General features: G+C 35.0%; 1 protein-coding gene across 1 annotated transcript in view; it reads left to right on the top strand.

Annotated features, from left to right (window-relative positions):
* The window catches only part of CRPPA (CDP-L-ribitol pyrophosphorylase A), a 408855-nt gene extending 389582 nt beyond the window's left edge, over window positions 1-19273 (top strand). Inside the window, exons 18-25 of the mRNA XM_025873381.2 lie at window positions 5176-5219; window positions 5793-5952; window positions 6865-6941; window positions 11764-11838; window positions 13767-13969; window positions 14159-14218; window positions 14738-14868; window positions 17911-19273. The gene's annotated coding sequence lies outside the window, so the exon portion shown is untranslated. The remainder of the gene's footprint in view (window positions 1-5175; window positions 5220-5792; window positions 5953-6864; window positions 6942-11763; window positions 11839-13766; window positions 13970-14158; window positions 14219-14737; window positions 14869-17910) is intronic.
* Window positions 19274-21987: the final 2714 nt, after the last annotated feature.

Here is a 21987-nt window from a genome sequence, read left to right as displayed (position 1 = left end):
TGGCCAACATTCCAGGTAAATGAATGGTTTTAAAGAAAAATGGTGCTATTTTTCAAAAGCCTGACATTTAAAAAATACAAGTCCAGAATTGAAGCCTTCAATAATTTTTCCATGCCTATATGCTACAAGAAGCAAATGGTTACACAAATGAATACATCTGGGATTATTTTCAAGCTGTTATTCCCCACCAGGGAAAATATTTAGAAATAAGTCTCAGTCTTTGTGCTGGAACTACAAAGAGGCCAGCCATCTTGATGCTTTTCCAGATCGTTTAATGATTTTCCTCATATTGTGTGGTGGCTTTATGGCCCTGTTTCGTATGCCTTCCCATTCACTGTTGGTAACCATTTATGTTGGGTATGTTCCAATTTCCAAATCTGTTTTGTGGCATTTATAGCTTGCAGCTAATAAGGCCATTCAGTATTTTTTATATAAAATATTAAAAAATATACTTTACCATGGAAAGCTAGAGGAAATGATTCAAAATTAAAAAATAGCCCTAAAGGATGGAGTAGCCTTGCCTTAAACTGCTAAGTGAGGATGAGTGTGGGTGAGTGTGGTTGTAAAGTCGTATTCTGCTTCTAGAGTCCAGGAGATGAAGTATTAGGTGTGTGTGTGTATGTTATGTGTATGTATGTATTATATATGTACATATATAATGCAGTAAGTAAGGAATGGTAGTCCATATATCTTACCTTGCAACCTCTAACTTTATAACAAAGAGCCTCCAACTAATACATATATGTATGTGTCTATCTATATCTATGTCTCTACCTGTGTATCTATCTACCTATCTATTTCCTGGTGGTATTTCCATTATCAACTTGAATTTTAGAGTTTTTGAATTTTTAGAGTTTTACCTTCTTTTCCCTTTATGTAAAATGAAAATTATTTAGAGCTTGTAAGATGCATAAATATTATATGTATAGGAAACTAAAATCTCCAAAATTAACTCCAAATTAAACCATAAAAAATTACCATTATCATTAAGGTAGTCTTTTATTCATATATATTTAAGAAAGTCATGTTAATCATGCTTTTAGTGCCTCTTTTCAATCCAATATAAATCAGATATTTAACATATATTTCCTAACTTGAATATATTAGATTCAGTTCATAAATTACTTTGATTTCTTATATTTAAAATATAACTTACTAAAAAATATAAATAAATAAATAAATAAAATGTACCTTACCAAACTAAATTTTTATATTTAATTTTTTCTTTAACTCACAAAAGTAATTAAAGATTTTAATTATGACCAAAGTCTGAAATAAGATAAAATCTTCTGAAAACATAATTAATTCTTTTTTAATATTATCTCCATGAATTTCAGTTTCAGTGTCATAATACCTTACGGGAATCAAGCTTTTCACAAGAGAATATAAACTCTAATTGTTTAAGAATGTACATCTAATGCATAAGGTGGAAGGTGGATTGGTTAGTAATGATGTCGCTCATCTGTTTCAACATTCGGATTTTTGCAAAAGAGGAAATTATCAAGTATAACCACAAGAGATGAGGATGGGAAAGTCATGTCATTAAGCACTATTTTTATGTTACTGACTAAGGGGAAAATACCCATTTTAGGATATGGGCATTGATGAAAGTGTTTGTATGACGAAGGTCTACATAGAGATAAGCTAATTTCTGTGAAAATAAGGTGGAAATGTTCCTACCCTTTAACGTCACCTAAATGAGTGCTGTGATTTGTGCAAATAGGCAATATTTGAGCTCTTGGGTATTTATATTTTAATAAGAGTGACACCAAATTAATAAGTACTTACATAGATTAAGTTTCATTTGACTTTTTGCAAAGAAGACAGTATATTTAATTTCACCCAGAAATGCTTCATATTAATACATTGTGTGGACATCTAAAAACCTAGGTCGTTTTGAATTATCAATAATATATTCTTATTTTTTTAATTTTAAGAGTACTAAATAATTATTTGAAAGCATTTATCAATAGGAGAGCAAAAATTTAGAGAATTTCCTTAAGCTCACTTTTAAAATATATCAAAGATTATATATGTATATTAATATACAACATATATATGTTAACAGATTCATATATATCATTTCTGATTTTTTTACCTGTGTACACCAACATGGTATACATTAACAGTTCATATTATTATCATGTAAAAAATATTATTACTTTATAAAACTGGGTAGAATTTTAGGTCCTGTCCTGCAACCTCTCAGTTTTGCTTACTCATCATTCATGGACCACTTTCCCCATCAATGCAAGGAGATACGTTCCAAAGTATGTGTGTGCGTATATATTATATTTTGGGGGATGTGCAGAGGGAGAGGGAGAGAGAGAATCTTAAGAGCCTTAAGCAGGCTCCATGCCTAGTGTGGAACCCAATACTGGGCTGAATCTCACAACCCTGAGATCATGACCTGAGCCAAAACCAAGAGTTGGAGGCTTAACCTACTCAGTCACCCAGGCGCCCCATATGCTCCAATATTTGTAATATTGCACTGTATTCCCTTAATAAATAAGTCATAATTCATTTAGCCAATTCCTTATTGCTAAAATATTTAGGTTGTTTCCAGATTTTAACTATTAGAAACAGTTCTCCAGTGGGCATTCTCTCATAAACAGTTTAGCATACTTGGGTTTATATATAATATATAGTATATATCTAGAGAGAGAAATATGTATGTATACAGTTAGATTTACAATGCTGCTACCAAATTCTTTCCAAAATCTATAATAATTTCCATTGCCAACAAAATTGTCAAGAGGATCACCTATTTTATCACTCCTATACAAACCTGAGCATTAGCACAATTCCTTTTCTTCTTTTCCTTTAAAAAAATAATACAAATAGTATGTGCTTATGTAAAAAAAAAAATCTCCTAGCAATACAGATTATATATAAAATTCAAAGGCAATTTTTACTGTTCTCTCCACTGTTCTTTACCTTCCACTTCCTGCTGCTCACACACCAATCTCACTCCCCTCTCCACTACTATCATCTTTGTGCATTTCTAAAAATCTCAATGTGTTCTTAATATAAATACTACATTCCCTGTGTGGGACTCTGTGATCAGCGTGGAGTCTGCTTATCCTTCTTCCTCTGCTCTTCCCCCTGCAACTTGCTCTCTCTTTTTCTCTCTCTTAAAAATAAATAAATAAATAAATAAAATCTTTAAAAATATGTAAAAGCTACTTGTCATAAATAGGGCCTTATTCTATATTTTATTCTACAACATTCTTATCTTCACCTGCAAATATATCATGCATATCTATTTGATTTTTAATGTCTTCATATTTGTGGGTAGTTCATATGCTAATTTATTTAATTCCTCCCCTTTTGAACAATGTTTATGCTATTTTCAGGTTTTCCTTACTGCAAAAGTTACTCCATATCAACCTCAAACAGAAATCTTTGCCACTTGTGTATTTGTGAAGACTAGATACTTAGAACTGAAACTAGGGATTCAAAAATATGCACAACTGAAATTTTGATAAACACTACCAAGTTGCCTTATTCATCATTTAAAAATATTTGTCAACCATATGGTAATAATATTTCATTGTTTGTATTCATAACTTTTTGCGTTGTTGAGGTGAAGAACCTGATTATATGTTTTTAGGTCATTGGATGTCTTTGACTTTGAAATGTCATTTTGGGAAATTTTGCTAAATTTTCTTTCATGTTGCTCTCTGCTTCATTATGATTTATAGGACTTTTTTTCTCTATTGTAATTATTACCCATTTGGCTATCATATTCTTGTCTTTCTACTCTGTTAAGGGTTTTCCTTTTTTTCCTTATATTTTTCAAATTTTATGTTTTAAAATTTATTAAATATTTTGCTTTGTGTCTTTGAATTTTGCAACATATTTAGAAAAGGCTCTCCACTTCAAAGATGAAAGATATTTATAAATGATTTCTCACAATATGGTTGTTCTTTTTTACATGCATGATACTTTGAAGTCCATTTGGAATTTATTTTGGTGTGAGTAAAGAGCTGTCCAGGTTTATTTTCCACGTTTCCCCCCACCCCCAAATTCTAAGCTATTTTGCTCAATACTACATGATGAATGATCTAGACTATGTAGAAATGCCAACTTTTACATATATTATTTTCCCATGTATATTCACTTCTATTTTTAGATTCCCTCTTTTGTGCCATTGATATGTTTGTTTTCACATCAATATCAAATGTTTCTAATCACTTTAACTTTATAATAAAATTTAAGGACCAGGTCACACTCATTGTTTATATTCAGAGAATTTTCTTCTTAGCTTTATTCACATTTCATTTGAGACCAAAAAGAAATATTTGCTTTCATTGGGAATGTATTGAATTTTCACATTTATTTAGGAAAGATTGCTATTTTTAAATATTTTACAATTTACTATCCTGTAATATATATCCCATTAAAAATCTTTTTTACATCCCTGAGTAAGTTTTATAATCATATTCATGTGGACATTAACTATTACTTTTGAAGTTTCCTTATAGGTATGTTATATTTTTATTGATTTTTGTAAATGGGACATATATTTTATATGTGATACTGTTGGTAAAGGAAAATAATTTATTTTGCAAGTGGCTACCTTATTGGAATTTGTTATAATTTCTAATAATTTATGCAACAGTTATTTTGCTTTTCTAAAGAAATTATCATATAATCTACAAAAAATTAAAATTTTGTGTCATCCTTTCCTTTTATACATACATATATATATATTTACCAATGTGTTGACTACTTATGGAATAATTATGTAATAGTGGTGAGAACCGATACGCTTATCTTAATTTTAACTGTGATGGTTAATTTTGTGTATCAACCTGACTGTGTTAATGGATACGCAGATAGCTGGCAAACATTATTTCTGGGTGTGTGTCTCACAGTGTTTCTGGAAAAAAATTAGCATTTGAATCATAGACTTAGTAAAGAAGATCTTCCCTCAGCAATATAAGCAGCAGCAGCCAATGCACTGAAGGCTTGAATAGAACACAAACACAGAGGAAGGCTAAATTCTCTTTCTCATATTGAGCTGGGATGCCCATCTTCTGTGGGCCTTGGACTTTGGAGCTTCTGGTTCTTGGGCCTTTGGACTCTGGGACTTACATCGTTTGCTTATACCTGGTTTTCAGGCCTTTGGCCTTCAACAAAATTATGTCTTTGGCTTTCCTGCTTCTCCAGGTGGCAGACAGCAGATTGTGGAACTTATCAATCTCCATAACCTTGTGAGTCAATTCTTATAATAAATCTTCTCACATATACCTATATATATTCTATTGGTTCTGTTTTTCTAGAGAACCCTAACTAATGTATTAACTTTAGTACTAATTAAACACTGTTTTATTCTAGAGTATGTTCTTCATATTGGTTTATGATACAAAAAAAAGTTAACATTATTAAAGAACTATCCATGTATTTCTGACTTATTAGTGGATATTGAATTTTATCAGATGGTTATCCATTTATTTTGAGATGTACCATTTTCATCATTTAATCTATTAATGTGAGTTTTATTAGCACATTTCCTAATACTAAATATACTTAGTTTTCATGAAAGAAAAGTAAGTATAAATTTTTAAATTGTTGGATTTTCATATGGATTATTTTATTATCTTCATATTGCAAATTAGATCGGAATGTGACATTTTTGTCATATGCTGTTAGTTTGAAGAACCCAAGTTAGATTGGAATGAAATTTTCCTTTTTGTATGCTATTTTTTAAAAATGATAATATATACTTATTTTGTGCTTTGATATATTTACATGACAAGAGATTTTGTTTTATTGCTTTTCCTGAGAATTTCTACAAATTTACCAATGAAATTGTGCCTGGCCTCCTTGTGATCTAATTCTTGACATGAGATCATTATGGAGGCTTACATTCCAGGAAGAGCAAGAAGACTCATGTCACAGAAGTATTACTTGGAAGTAAAAAAATGTGGTGTTGGATTACACAAGGTATTGCTTGAATAGTAGATTAAGTGCAAATTATGGACATTTATGCCATGCTAATAATTTTGAACATCATACTGATAGTGTAAAGTCACTTAAAACTTTTAAAATTAGCATGTAACACAGTTAAATCATTCAGTTAGAACAATAATGGACTACATAGGAAGTGAATTGACAGAGAAACATTGGACAGTATCTCAGGACACTGGGTGAGAGATAATGAGGGCACATAACAGTGCCATAAACGATAGAGAGGAGAGGATGGATTCAAAAGACATGATTGATTGGTGTAAAGGTTAAAGAGAAAGATGAGAGGGACAATAAAGGAACTCAGCTTAAGTGACAGACACAACAGATAACACAAAGCCAGGCACTGTGTTGGGTTGTGGGAAAATGATGTGCCTCTTTCACTTAAGGAGCTCCTCATCTAGTAGCAAGAGAAATACTAGAAGGTGCATTTCTTTAATTTAGTGTGGTAAAGATTTCAGCAATAATTATTCAATCAGAAGTCCCTGGATGGTATTCATTAATTCTGCTTTGTTACTCTTCAGGGGCAAAGGTATGGAACAGCATGGTGTGTGCGAACCTGGTCAGACTCACTTCCTTAGGGAAGTGAGTGGAGATGTGGCTGGTAAATAGGAAAGGAAGGAAATCGTGTTAAGTTTGTGGGATTCTCAGAAAACACTTGACTCCTTCTCTAAATCTGGGCTAGAAATATGAATATGATGTCTTGATCTCTTCTCAATTTCACAGTTTTTCAATCTTAGAAAAGTGATGTGTTACTCCCATCCTATGAAAGGTAGCATTTTTAGGAGAATCCTGACAGTACCATGTAATAAACAAAATACAAGTTCTAATTGTGAAATGTATGAATGTTCACAGGGCATGAGGTAAATAAAGGCTCTTTTGTCATTTCAGGTAATGTTTTGCTGCCAGGGAGTTTTGTAGAAAAAAGGAGCTTAAGGGATTTCACGATGACAGATAAAGGATTATGGGTCTGTATATCCTCTTGGGAATAATACATTTTAATTGTTTGGACTTGTGGCCATGGGTGAAGTTATCCACGTAGAAAAATGAATCAGAGAATAAAGAAGTGCTAGTGGACAAAAACTAAGGAAAATTATCATTTAAAGGAAATTCCTCCAAGGAAGAAAGTCCAGAAGGATAAGCCTGAGATATTAGAGTGGGACATTTAAGAAGGAAATGTCAACCAGATCAAGTATGAGCCAACAACAGCCATGTGAACAAGGAAATACAAGGCACTTATAAACATGTTGATGAAAAAAAAAAAAAAAACCCAAAACAGGATGTTGTAAAAAGCACCCAGGAGGCCGCTTTAGGGTGGGTGGTCAGGAGACCTCTGAGGAGTTTCCCTTGAAGCTGAAGCCTGAATGTCATAAAGGAGCATGTGTGAGAGAGAGAAGTTTGGTCGAGACAGGGGTTCTGAACATTTTTATGTTGTAAATTAGACCTCTGTGGCATTCTGTAGAAGGTTATAGAGTAAAAAATGTTTGTAAATAAATGACATAAAATGTAGAGAACTATAAAGGAAATATTATACCAAATATGTTAAACATGCATTTTTGATGCAGTAATAGATGTACTATTTAATTCTTAAAAACTAAGAAGTAGTGGCAAGTATAATAACTCACAATATTAAATTAATGTATAAAAACAACAGTTCAAGATATATGTGATAACTGTAATATGATAAGAAAATGCCTATGATTTCTATTAATGACAAGTAACAGGTATTACCTGATGCAGCTGTGGAGCATAGTTGAAGGAAATGCTAAATAAAGAGGTAAAAATGTTCCTATCCAAGTTCATACACCAGCAGCCCAAAGCAAAGTTTGCTGATAGTGGATATTTAAAAAAGTTTTCTAAGAAATAAGCACAAAACTCACTGTTCTATAACAAAATTCTGAATTCTGTAGCTATTATCTTTAGCACTTAAGGACAAATAATGTTCCAGTACATCTTCTGGGTGGCAGAAGACTACCAGTTTTTAGTGGGGCTCAAAGCAGGAAAGGGCGTAATATGGTGTAAGTACAATGCCACTTGAGCCATATTGTACTGTGATGCCAGAAGTATCTGTGTTGGGAGAATGAAAACATTGCCCCTATGGTACTATAAGACCAGAGGTATCACTGGTGGGAATATTCATACATAGACCCCTGGGTTTCTGGAAGAAGGACATATCATTTATTGCAATGAACTTCATACCTATTGAAAGTCAGCTCCTGGTATGCAACTGGGCCCTGGTAGGAAAGGAGCTTCTGGCCCTGTGAGATCCAGTGATCAAGCAGTCAGAGAACTATGTCCTCTCAGGTTATTTAGGTAATATGATCAGAGGGACCCACCAGTCATAAGATGGAAATGATAAATCCAGAGTCAGGTGTAAGCAGGGACAATAAATTCCTCCCCCAACCCGTGTTATCTACCACTCTTGTACCAGCATATCTCCCCCAAGTCACACCTATGGCAGTGTTGAAGGTGGTTTATAACAGCTGATGGAGGAGAATGTCCCTTAGTAATGGGTTCACTAAGGTGTTGGTATGTTATCTTGGCATTAGCTGAAAATGAATGGCTGAATCACAACTCCAAGCAGAGGTTTCCCTGAAAGGCAGTGGTACAGGAAAACTCTCCCAATAAGTTGAGCTAAGAGTGTTGTATTTGGCATTCACTTTGTGTGGAAAGAGAAATACCTCAAGGTCCCATGCACCCATAGACAGTGGCAATAGCACAGATGTTTGGTCAGGGACATAGGAAAGAAAGAATGGAAAATTGAGGACAAGGAGATCTGGAGAAGTGACATGTATTTGGACCTATGAAACAAGCACAAAATGTGCAGACCTTTGAATCATACGTCAATATCTATCAGAGAACACACACACGGTCCACAGAAGAGATACTAACCAACCAAACTGATACATTGACTTGACTGGTAGACATCACCCAGGCTTCATCATAATCCACCCTTGTGCTGGCACAGTGAACAATGAAGAATGTTGTCATGAAGGCTATGCATGGGCTCTGCATCATGGGCTCCCACTTACCAGTGCTAATCTAATGACTGTCTCTGCTGAATGACTGTCCACATTGTCAGCAAAGAGATCAATCTTGGACCCTGGTACACCACTGTCCCTTGAAGAATCCAGTCAGCTTCTTGGCTGACTACATTGGATCCTTCCACTCTGAAAGGAGCAGCAATTCATCTTGACTATAATTGACACATATTCTTGGTATGGGATTAACTTTCATGCCAGCAGGATGTCTCTGGACCCACTATCTGAGGACTTAGAGAGTGTTTTATTCACAAATAATACCAAATAATTTTGATAATTGTATCAAAGGATGTGTGACAGTTGGAAAATGACCAAGAGATTGATTGGTTCTTTTCCATATAAGACTGCACAGAAGCCACTAGCCTGGGAGCACATCATCTTGGCCTTCTAAAGATACAGCTGAGTCACAAGTTTGAAATTATATCCTACAAGGATCCCCCTCCAGGACTGATTATTCTCAGGATGGAGTGTACACTCTAAAACCATTATCGTAGGTTTTTGTCTTCAAGAATAAATACATGGATCTGGGATCCAAGTAGTCGAAGTAAGAATATTCTCAGTTACCATCACTCCTGGAACATACTTGGGGTCCTTGTGCTTCTCATTGCCACAAATTTAGGCTCTGTGAATTGAGAGATTCTGGTTTCAAAGAAGAATTCTTCCATCATTGTACACAGTAATAGTCCCATTGAATTCTATGGGACAGCTATCAATCAGTTACTTCAGGCTCCTTATGCCAGAGACCATGAGCAAAGCAAATGAGTCAACGATACTGGTAGGAATAATTGACATCAATCTTTAAGAAAAGATAGGACTTACACAATTCACGGAGCTCACCATAGCACATACCCTCCCCAAGCTGTGAATTGTGTTAAGACTGTTGAATCACAGACCTGTACCTCTGAAACAAAAAATACATTATATGTTAAAAAAAAAAAAAAGAGAGAGAAGAAGATAGTAGGAAGGGCAAAATGAAGGGGTTGGGAATCGGAGGGGGAGAGGAACCATGAGAGACTATGGACTCTGAGAAACAAACTGAGGGTTCTAGAGGGCAGGGGGTGGGGGGATGGGTTAGCCCGGTGATGGGTATTAAAGAGGGCATGTATAGGCAAACAGTGAATCATGGAACACTGCATCATAAACTAATGATGCAATGTATGGTGATTAACATAACATAATAAAATTAAAAAATAATTTTATAAAAAAAAAGAAAAGATAGGATTTCTGCTTCATGAAGAATCAGAATGTTAGGTTTATTCTGGGCTTATTCGTTAAGTCCTCTTTTAGAGAGTAATTAATACTCTTATCCCTTCCTCTACCACCTGTTTTAGGTGCCCCTCACCCTCAACTAGTAGCTCTCTTAGTCTAGGTTGCTTTCCTCGTGGGATGATCCAGACCCTTATCCCTGTGGGGTTTGAGGGGAGGAAATTTTGCCCTGTGATTTAGGAAGATGGATGTTTTGCAGAGAGTGAATCATGTAGGTATGAGAATAACATAAACACCCGGAACAATCTCTGGGTGAAATGGGAATTCCTATGAAGATAGCTCCAGCTAATATGTTTGTAATGGCATTTATTAATAAAGTTAAGCCATTTTATTTTTCCTGGTAATCACTGGCAGAAAGTAACAGAGAAAGTAACTGGTTGGAATAAGCCAGAGATAGAAATTGACCCTCTAAAAGTACAACACAAAGATATTCAAAGGGCAAGGAATTTGAGGGTAGTATTAAGACAAATCATGGAGCCCAGTTTAAGTAGGGAAGAAAATAAATATAGATTGGCAATGAATGTGTGAGAGAAAGAGATCAAGGAACTAAAAATCTAAAAAGTGGCATGAGTTATATGAGACTGAGAAGAGAATTAAAAATTGTCATCAGAAAATGAAAGGAGATAAAATAGAATATTTATGCAACAAATAATGGACAAAATTGATGACAGAAATGATCTTAGAGGTCTTAATAAAATATGTAATGTGACTTACCTATGTTGGTTTTCAATGGTAAGATAAAGAAGGTAAATTGCCTTGTGGTGTTGATATTAGAAGTAATTTTGTTTCTTTTTTTTAAAGATTTTATTTATTTATTTGTCAGAGAGAGAGAGCACAAGCAGGTGGAGGGGCAGAGGCAGAGGGAGAAGCAGGCTCCCCACTGAGCAAGGAGCTGGATGCCAGACTCCATCCCAGGACATTAGGATCATGACCTGAGCTGAAGGCAGACGCTTAACTGATTGAACCACCCAGGCGTCCCAGAAGTAATTTTGGTTCACACTACTTTGTGTAGGCACATTCTGCATGGAGCACTGGGTGTTATACACAAACAATGAGCACTACATCAAAAACTAATGATGTATGGTGATTAACATAACATAATAAAAAAAAGTCTTAGATAAATTCATTAGGAAAAGAATGCAGTTTTGTTCTTCCATACACTTTGTTTCAATCAAGGGAAGATGAGAAGATCTTAATAATAAACCATACACCGGAGTTTTACTGACAATAACAAAAATTTTTTAATTATCACACTGGGTTCTTCATGATAGGATGTATAAAGTGGTTTCCTTAATCTGAAATAGATTCTCAGCTTTAATCAAGGGAGATCAGTTACTTTCCCTAGAGTTTGTCTCCACATAAAATGGATACAATTATTGAAATACATCATGTAATAGTCTACACAACTGTCAAGTGACAGCTTAAAAATAGTTTTTATATTTCTGACTAACCATAAGATATAAGGATATAATCTTTATTTCAGATCCATGTCATAAATTAAATGAAGTTATTATGGAGAGTATCCTAAAGAAGTGTTTGGATTTTTTCCGGGTCACAGGTAAACATCACGATTTTATACACTGATTTGTGTTTTTTATAGCAAAGTCTCTGTTTTTTTAAATTGAGGTATAATTGATGTACGTTATGTTAGTTTCAGGTGAGCATAATGATTTCATATTTGTATATTTTTAAATGATCACAATAAGTTTAGTTAACATCCATCACCACACATAGTTACAAAATATTTTTTTTCTTGGGATGAGAACTTTTAAGGTTTACTCTCTTACCAGCTTTCAAACAGGCAATACCCTGTTATTAACTGCAGTTGCCATGCTTTACATTACAGATTTTATAATTGGAAGTTTGTACCTGTTGATTTCCTTCACCCATTTCATCCACTCCCACCCCCACCTTTGGCAACCACCAGTCCCTTCCCAATATCTATGGCAAAGTCTCTACTTTCATAGATTTTAACAAGTAGTATCCATCTGCTTGTCATGACTTTTATTTTTTAAGATTTTATTTTTAACTAATTTCTACACCCATTGTGGGGCTTGAACTTACAACCCTGAGATCAAGAGTGGCACGCTCTACTGACTGAACCAGCCTTTTTATCCGATGACATCATCTCATACTTGTATCAATCTAAGCACATCCTTACCACCAGGGAAATTTAATAGGCCAGTCTACACATCCCCTTGGTATATAATCCCAAGAATGTATTACAGGCTTTGAGGTTTGTGCTTCCTATTCTTAACTACATTGGCACTCAAAGCTGCTTAAACAAGCATCAACAAAGGTGCCTGTCTTCTTTGAAGTTATTTTCTGCGGAAATCACAGTCACTGACCAAATGATTTTGAAAGATTAAATTGTGCTTATTTTATGGCATTCTAAAACAGCAGGGTTAAATACTTGGCCAGCTGCCAACCACTCAGCACCCACAGTTTCATGTTTGGCTGCCAGATATATCCACATGAATTATTCTGGAACAGAAATGTGTAATGGCGCCATTCTGGAGGGCAGAAGTTAGTTTTTGAGTTTAATGCTTTGATGAATGGATAATTCATGTATTATCCATCTTTATATGCATAAAACGTGCTTTTCAAAATTTGATTGGATTTTGGTTGCCTGAGGAAGTTTTATGCTTTCTCTTGGAGGGAAGATATCCCCTGCACTGGTTGATTTTCCTATTTCTCTGTTCCAGAAGAATGTGGGATCCCTTTCTCTAAGTCTATCAAAATCAGGATGTGTACTAAGCCATTTTATTTATAAGAAAAGCTATATATATACATATATATATGTATATATATAGAACACACTTAAAATATTAATGTAATATGTGAAAATTATAAAGGAATCCAGTGATTATGCTTGCCTAATTTATTCTATGTTAATTTACACTGGAAGCATTTTTTTCTCTAAATTCTGCCATAGTCATCAGGCTGAGGTGTGGCTGTACATTCGTATCAGACATCTTGAAGGCAGGATGAAGCAGTTTCACAGGGCATGTGGATCTCTGTATGGGGGCCTACAAAGAAGAATCATAGCCTCACACTCAAAGCCCACAGTCTAAAGACACATAGGTAAAACTTCATCAATAATATGAATGATTTAAAAATATAAGCAGTATAAAAAATAAAATAAAAAAATACAAGAAGTATAATAACAAGATGCCTAAAGCAAGTATATACTCAGGGAAATAATAAATGGTTGCAGAAAAGCAAAGCTGGGAGTTTTCAGACAACAGGAGCCACTGTATGTAAAAAAAAAAAAAAAAATATTGAGCACTTTTTTGGAGAAGGTAGGTCTTGACCTGAGCTTAGAGAATACTGGAAGTTTCTCCAGGTGTAGAAGAAGAGCCATATCCAAGTGAAGTACTTTCCATACAGAGAGATGGGGATCTGTAGGTTGCATAGAGGGCATCACGAGTGATTGCCTACATGGATTGAGTTATTTTGTTTTTTTGCTTGTTTGTTTTCTTTAAGAGATGTCTCAGGACTTGCCTTGGCAGTGCAATCACCAATGCAGACAATGGAGGAGAAATTACTGGATCGGGGAGAGATTAGAGAGTAGTTTAGTGAGTGATAAAGTCAATTTTAGTTTGAATTCAAAGAAACCAAACAAAAATTAACGGGAAATAATTACAACATGTGTTCCATGACCTCCTAGAATGCGTTGCATTGAAAAGGTAAGATAAAATATCTTGCATATTTTGGCTCAGTTAGTACTAAAATTTTTTGATAAACTTTTCATTTTTTAAAATAATTTTTTCTGGCAATATTTAGTTTAAATATTAAATAGCTTTTGTTCTCCCTAGAAATTTTCTCTTCTCTTCATTCTAAGCAAATAGCTGACTTTGTTAATCTTTTTCTTGGAGGTCTTTGCAGGGCAGAAAATAGAAACTGCATGATGTAGACTTCTTCTAGAATCAGTGAAGGTACGTTGTTGGGGTTCTCTGGAGGCAGAAGACAGGGGTATGCCTTTGAAAAGCAGAAAAATTTTTTTTCTATGACCCAAGGAAAGGATAAAGATCCGTAGGTCACACAAGCCTCTGGAACTTTGCTGAGAAGCAGATTCTCATCTTTTTCAAACATGCCTAAAAGGAGGACTAGGGCTCCTGAAAGCAAAAGATATCAGACCTCCCCAGGGCAGCCAGTCTCAGTTGCCAACAAGTGACCAGAGAGATTTCCCATTTCTTAACATTTGGGACCTTTGTACTACTCTGGGCAGGGGACTACCAGAAAAACTGAGGTGATATCTTCCACCATCCTTACGGGATGGGAACTCAATTTTGAAATTAGTTTGATTAAATAAAAAACAGAAATACAGTATTCTTGTATCATCTATCGATGAAAACTGGTGAGTTGGAGAATTAAAGTTCCAAAATTGTAGATTTTTTCCAGTTCTTTCTTCTACTTATCCACAAACATAGTATACCTTTCCAAATTTCTTTCAGTCTTGGAATTTGTGTTCTAATACTTTGCTACATCAAGGACTGAGTGGTGGAATAGCTCAAACGTGTTACTAGTCGTAGCAACATTTTTGATGTTATGTCAGTTCCCATCATTTTTTCACACTATGAATGAGGTAAGTGCAGAACAATTTCCCAAAGGGAATTCTTGCTCAAGTTCTGAGTAGCATGGTCTTGCAGAAGAATAGTTGAACATTTCTGGTATTGGATCTGATGTCACATATGATGACAGCAACAACAGTTCTCTTTCTGAGCAGAAAACACTTGGTGAGATACTACTTTTATCCTTTGACCAAAGTACTCAAGATTCTTCTCTCCCCAGTGGCTTCTGATCATTCACATTTAAAACATTTAAAAAAAAAACAAAAAAAGAAATAAAAACATTTTTAATTAACATGGGCTGCATTATGTTTATGCTAGGCCATCTCAAATCATTTTTAAAGACAGCTGAAATATAAGCTATAAAGTCAATAATAACAAAACCATGGAAGATGGTGTTTTTCCTTATATAAAAATGTTCATTAATTTTTTTCTTTTAAATTGAAGGTCTCATGGAATCACTGTCCTCATTTTATAAATCATTCACTACCTTTTCCAATTATTCTACAGTATTACTAAATGGCTAATAAAGTGTGTATTACATTATAATTGAAATCTTAACTGCATTGGGAAAATGTAAATGTATCATATTGTGTGAAGCAATGTTAAAATCTTGCCATAAATAGTCCCAGTCAAGCTTGAAAAACTGTTATTAGTATTTCATTTATTAATGTCTAAGTAATATGCATTTTTGATAGCTTGGCTAAGCCTCATTCCTGTCAACATTTGCCATTTACTTTTACTTTCCTCCCAATTATTTTTGACATTTTGTTTTCCATTTAACAAGTAAGCAAGCTTCCATTCCTGGGGATGTTACTTAATAGATACCACATGTACAAGGCCATACGTAAACACCATTTACTGGAAAACAGGTTAATAACTCAGTGCAAATATTTTGCTATCGTTCTGTATCATGCAAATAAGAGTAAACTCTTGTAGCAATTATCTGAATTCACCAAAATACAACAGAGAGTATCTTGCCTCAGGTGGGGATTAACACAAACTTAAATTTGTACTAATCTCCCTCTGAGGAAGGAAGCATTAGCAAATGCTCTATGGCAGCTACTCATTCTACTCTACAGCCAAATGCCACCAACAGGAGGGAATACTTAGGAGACCAATTTGAATTAACACGTTTGGAAAGTTAGTGAAAGTGTAAATACATATGTTAGAGAGCAAAGAAAAGAAACGAGGAAAGAAAAAAGGGAAAAAAGGACCTATATATACAATTCTTACTTGGAGTCACACTTTTCTTTTTAAAATTTCCCCAACAGCTCCATTTCTAGAAATACTGTCCAGGTCCATACTCTAGATGTGATTCTCTACAATGAGAGCTTATTGATATATCAATAAAAAAAATCTGAACTTTTGTGTGATGCAGGTTAATAAACAAAATGTGATTACTTTCCATAAAGAAATTCAAGAATGCTCTGGGGACTGATACAAAATAAAAATGGTAATAGTCTCTTTGGGACTATTAGCTGAAAAGAAGGCAAAGAAGGAAGCTATCACATGCCCCCATTTAGTATGAAAGGATCCAATTTTGGACTAGGAAAGGAAGGTTAGGGAAGGGAAATTGTAAAGAATTATAAAGAGAGCAGGGAAAGCTTCAGTTGGTCATGTGTATAAAGAGGGTATTAGAAGATTGGTTTTATCAGACCAAGAGATCCATGTTACTTATAGTAACTTTAAAAGTTAGAAAACATGTTACATGACAATAAGCCCCTGAAAAGAAATATTTTTTTGTTGTTGTTATAGGTTCATCTCTTTATGGGATTTTAGAAGAACATTGGTTGTAAAGTTTATTTCCTTGGGTAGTTTTATAATTTGTTTAATTTATATGCTCTTCATATATAACAGACACTAAGCACTGGTATATGGCAGGTATTGAACTAGGCGCTGGGGATTTTCATGCAATTCCTGCCTTCATGGATTTTACAATATCTGATACTTGTGTAACAATTTATATTTGAAGAATGCTTTCACTTACTTTTTAATTGTTGCGTTATTCCATTTTCCTATGTTTTCTTTGGGCAACATGACCTTGGTATTCATGGTGATGAATTTTGTTAAAAAGAGGGTGATTTTTTAAATGTGAGGAATTATATTACAAATAATATACTGATTGTCTTAGCTTATGTTGCCATAAGAAAATAGTATGAACTGGGTGGATTAAACAACAGAAGTTTCTTTTCTCATAGTATGGGAGGCTGGAAGTCTGAGATAAAGGTGCCAGCAGGGTAGAGTTCTGGTGAGAGCTGTCTTCCTGGACAACAGATGGCTGCGTTCTGGGTGTATTCACACATGGAGGAGAGACAGTGAGCAAGTTTTCTGATGTCTCTTCTCCTAAGGGCACTAAGTCCATCATGAGGGTCCCACCCTTATGACCTCATCTGGACCTAATTACCTCCTAAAGGCTCCATCTCCAAATATCATCGTATTGAGTTGAGGACTTCAATATATGAATTTTGGGAGGACACAGTTCAGTCTATATCATTGACTCACATGCCACATTTGAAAAAGTAGGGTTTTTTTTTCCTCCCATATTTGCTTCAGAATATTTCAAACAACAAGTTTATAATTGAACCTCTCTCCAATCCTATCACTTTGCCTATTCAAAAATAACCCTGTCCTTGCATTTTGTGTATCTTTTCTGTCTAGGTTTTAATAGTTTACTACTTATTTATATGTCTATAAACAATATTTATTGTGATGTGTACTTTCATATATTACATAAAATGGTATAGTTCATAACTCATTCTTTAATATGTGTTTTATTCTTAGTATTTTCAAGATTCCTTGATATGTATGTACATACTGTATGCCTATATTTGAGTATATAATACATATTCACATAAAAATTATAATATATAATAAAATATCGAGGAATCTTGAAAATCAGTGCCCAACATATGATGCTATTTCTTTCATATCCAGGACTCATAGGTCCAGGAATCTAGGGGTGGAAATAGAAGCAGCTCCGCTTACTATTACCTGTAGTAATCCACTAGCAAATATTTTCTTCCCTGCCCTCACCATTTTATGTTTTGCTGGTCTAGGGGGTCTTAGTTTCCATGGAAGGAGTGCTTCCATCAGAAGACACAGCGTGATTGCATTGAACTGGAAGTTAAGACTGCTGCCTGGCCACTTTAGGCTCCTCATGCCTGTAAATTAATAGGCAAAGCAGGGAGTTACTCTACTGGTGGGGGTAATTGATCAAGACTTCCCGGAGGAAATTGGACGGCTACAAAACATGAAAGTAAGGAAGAGAGTGTCTGAAATATGGACGTTCTCTTAGGCATCTCCTACTACTACGAAGCTCTGTGATTTAAACTACAACACCACAATTCAGGTGGGACTACTGATGGCCTAGAACCTTCATAAATGGGTGTTTGGGTCATTGTACCAAGTAAAGAAGCATGATCCTCTGAGCTGCTTTCTGGGGTCTAAGAGAATATGGAATAGGATAAAGGGAATAGGTAGTTAGAAATACCAGCCACAACCAGGTGATCTGTTGCAGAAATTATAATTGTTATGACCATTTCTTCCTTATTTTATTACGGGTATATTTGTGTATGTCTCTGTGTGTGTATACATATTATTTTTTCTTTCTATATAAGATTATTAACTTCACATCATAGTATTTAAGGTTTGTTAGCTTTACATCATAGTATTTAAGTTATGGAATACCAAGGGAAGAGTGATTATCACCCAAGGATTTTGCATCATCCTCTGGTAAAAGAATTAAGTGGATTTTGGGTTGCACACAGCATAGTTGTATCATATTAGGCAGAAGTATGATTTGATAATGTCTTTAGAGATTAAATATGGTTTAAGGAGATGTGTAGGGGTGCCAAGTTCACAACAAGAGGTAGCCTGTGATGGTTAATTTTATGTGGAAACTTGGTTAGTCTATGTTGCCTAGTTATTTATTCAATAACGGTCAAGATGTTGTGAAGCTATTTTTAAAATTTGATTAATGTTTAACTCATTAGACTTTGAGTAAAGCAGATTGCCTCCCATAATATGAGAGGACCACATTCAGTAAGTTGAAGACCTTAAGAGCAAAGATTGAAGTTTCCCCCAAAAGAAACAACTCTGCCTCCAGATTGCGGTATAGAAACTCTGCCTGCTGGCTGGCCCTGAAGATTTCAGACTCAAGAATACAATATCAATTCCAACCTGAATTTCCAGCCTGTTACTCTACAGATTTCATAGTTGCCTGTCCCTACAGTTGCATACCCCATTTTCTTAAAATAAATCTGTTTGTTTCTCTTTCTATTCTACTGATTTTGTTTTTTTCTCAAGAACCCTAGGACAACCTTCTGTCCAGTGGCCCTGCTGTACTCACTTATTCTAATAACTTACATGTAGATTTTCTTGGATTTTCTGACTGTAAGAGTAACAGTTCTGTTTCTTTCAATGCCATGTACATTTTATTTCCCTTTTTGTCTTATTGTAATGGCTCAGGAACCCAATAAAATATTGAATATTGTACTGATAACAGGACATTAGTGAGAAAAACTTTTAATATTTATAATTTTATATTTTGCTATGGATTTCTGTAGGTACACTTTAGAAAGAAGGTTTTTTGTTTGTTTTAGAAGGAAGTTTTTTAAACTCAATTTTAGAACAGTTTTCTAAGTAATGGATCTTGAAGTTTGGCTAATTCTTTTCCTGAATAATAGGATTTTTTATTTATTCTATTAATGTAATTAAATCCATGGATTGGTTTTCAAATGTTGAATTAACCTAGCATTACTGGGATAATTCCTTCCTGATTGGAATATTATTTTTATTTTATTGCTGGATTTGGTTTGGACAGCTTTAAAATTTTTACATTGTGGTTTATATTATTTTTAGTCCTTGCTTATAGCTCAGTATATGATTATTATTTATAAAATATTCTACATTCTCTATTTTTCCTTGAATTTTTGTTAATTTTTGTTTCATAAAATTGAGGCTACAAAACAAGATATTTAGATTGTTATATCTTTCTGGCCATTTGAAACTTTTATCACCACGAAAATTTTCTTTTTATTGCTATTAATGCTTTCAGTCTTATAATACATTTTGTTATTAATCACTACGGTTGCTCTGTTGTTTCTGCTTTTCCCATTTTTCTGTTTTTTACTTTTAGTTATTTTCCTTAGTTCTTAGGTATATTTCTTGCAACACACATAGAGTTGTGCTGTTGATAAATTCAGTATGAAACTCTTTGACTTTAATAAGGAATTTAATATATTAACATTTACTGTGACTGACATATTTGTGTTTAAAGCTACATTTTACTGTTTTCTTATACTATTTTCCATATTTTGTATATACATATTTGCCCAACTTTCTACCTTCTTTTGGTTTGATTTTTTTTTTATTATTTAATCTCAGTAGCTCAAAAAATATAACTGATTACATTGAAGTCACAGTTTACCCTATGCATAACTTTTTACCAGTACTCAAGACTTGAACATTATACTCTCTTTGAAAGTCAGTAATAAGCTGTTTTTTTCAGAAAACCATGTGCAAATACCAATGAATAAAGGACGGCAAGGTCATGAGGGCATAATTGAAATAACCCACTATAAAAATGATATTTTCAAGTGGAGGAGGAGCAAGATGGCAGAGGAGTAGGAGACCTAAATTTCGTCTGGTCCCAGGAATTCAGCTGGATAGGGGTCAAACCATTCTGAACATCTAGAACTCAACAGGAGATCAAAGAAAAGAATAGCAGCAACTCTCTGAACAGAAAAGCGAAGACTTTCTGGAAGGTAGGACGTGCAGAGAAGCGAATCCGAGGAGATATTCGGTAGGATAGACGGTGGGGGAGGGGGCCTCCGTCAGCTGCTACCGGCAAGTGATAGAGCCCTGGAGCACAAAATCGGAACATTTAGAAGTCGGCTCCACTGAGGGACATCACTCCAGTGGCTAAGCGGGGGATGGAACCCTTGGTGGGACAGTGTGGTCTCAGGACCCTCAGGGTCACAGGAAGACCGGGGGTGCCTGAGTGCGGCAGAGCTCCCAGGTATTGGAGCGGGGAAGCCGGCTGCAGAGACAGAGCTGAGGTGCGGGCTCTCAGCTCGGGGTTGCCATAAACCATGATCCGCGGCACAGTTGGGCCACTGCTCCTCCAGCAGGGACCCAACAAGCAGCAGATCTGGGGAGACTCCCCTTCCTCCCCCGGGAGGAGCGGCGCGGAAGCGCACCACAGGGATCTGCTGGGTTTGGAGACTCCACATGGGGTCATGTGCCAGAGATAGAAACACTTGGTCACAGGCCAGGTGAGCACGGAGTGCGGCCAGAGACCAGGGAGACGGGAGTGATTGACTGCTTTTCTCTGGGGGCGCACTGAGGATGGGGCCCTGAGCTCTCGGCTCCTCTGGGGCAGAGATTGGGAGGCTGCCATTTTCACTCTCATCCTCCAAAGCTGTACTGAGAGTTTGCAGGGAACAAAAGCTCCCAAGAGCAAACCCGAGCAGATTGCTTAGCCCGGACAGACAGGGGCGGGCAATTCTGCCTCCCGGCAAAGACATTTGGGAACCACGAAAACAGGCCCCTCCCCCAGAAGATCAGCAAGAACAGCCAGCCAGGACCAAGTTTACCAATCAATGAGAATGGCAGAATGCCAGCACTAGGGGAATACAGCAAGTAGAATTCATGGCTTTTTTCCCCCTGATTCTTTAGTCTTTCAAAGTTAATTTTTAAAATTTTCTTTTTTTTTCTTTTTCTATTTTTTTAGTTGAATTTTTCTTCTTTCCTTTTTCAACCATCTTATCAAATCCTTTTTAAAAATCTTTTTTAATTTTTCATTTTTACAGTCATATCTCTTCATTGTATTTAACCTTATTTTTTGTATATATATAAGTTTTTCTTTCTTTAAAATTTTGGATACAGTTTCTTCTAACAGGCCAAAATATACCCTAAATCTAGTGTATGTCTTTGTCCTACTCTCCCCCGATCACATTCTCCTTTTTATTTAAATTTTTTTCATTCTTTTCCAACCAACTTATCAATTCCTTTTTTAAAATATTTTTTTAATTTTCATCTTTACAGTCATATTCCATCCCTTCATCGTATTTACCCTTATTTTTTTTTGTGTATATATATATATATATATATATATATATATATATATATAT

The sequence above is a fragment of the Callorhinus ursinus genome, unplaced genomic scaffold, assembly GCF_003265705.2.
Source record: "Callorhinus ursinus isolate GAN/ISIS: 27379988/994484 unplaced genomic scaffold, GSC_fseal_2.0 scaffold12, whole genome shotgun sequence".
NCBI classification, from domain to species: Eukaryota; Metazoa; Chordata; class Mammalia; order Carnivora; family Otariidae; genus Callorhinus; species Callorhinus ursinus.
Note: the sequence above shows the minus strand (reverse complement) of the source record. Positions and strands in the feature narration are given on the sequence as shown.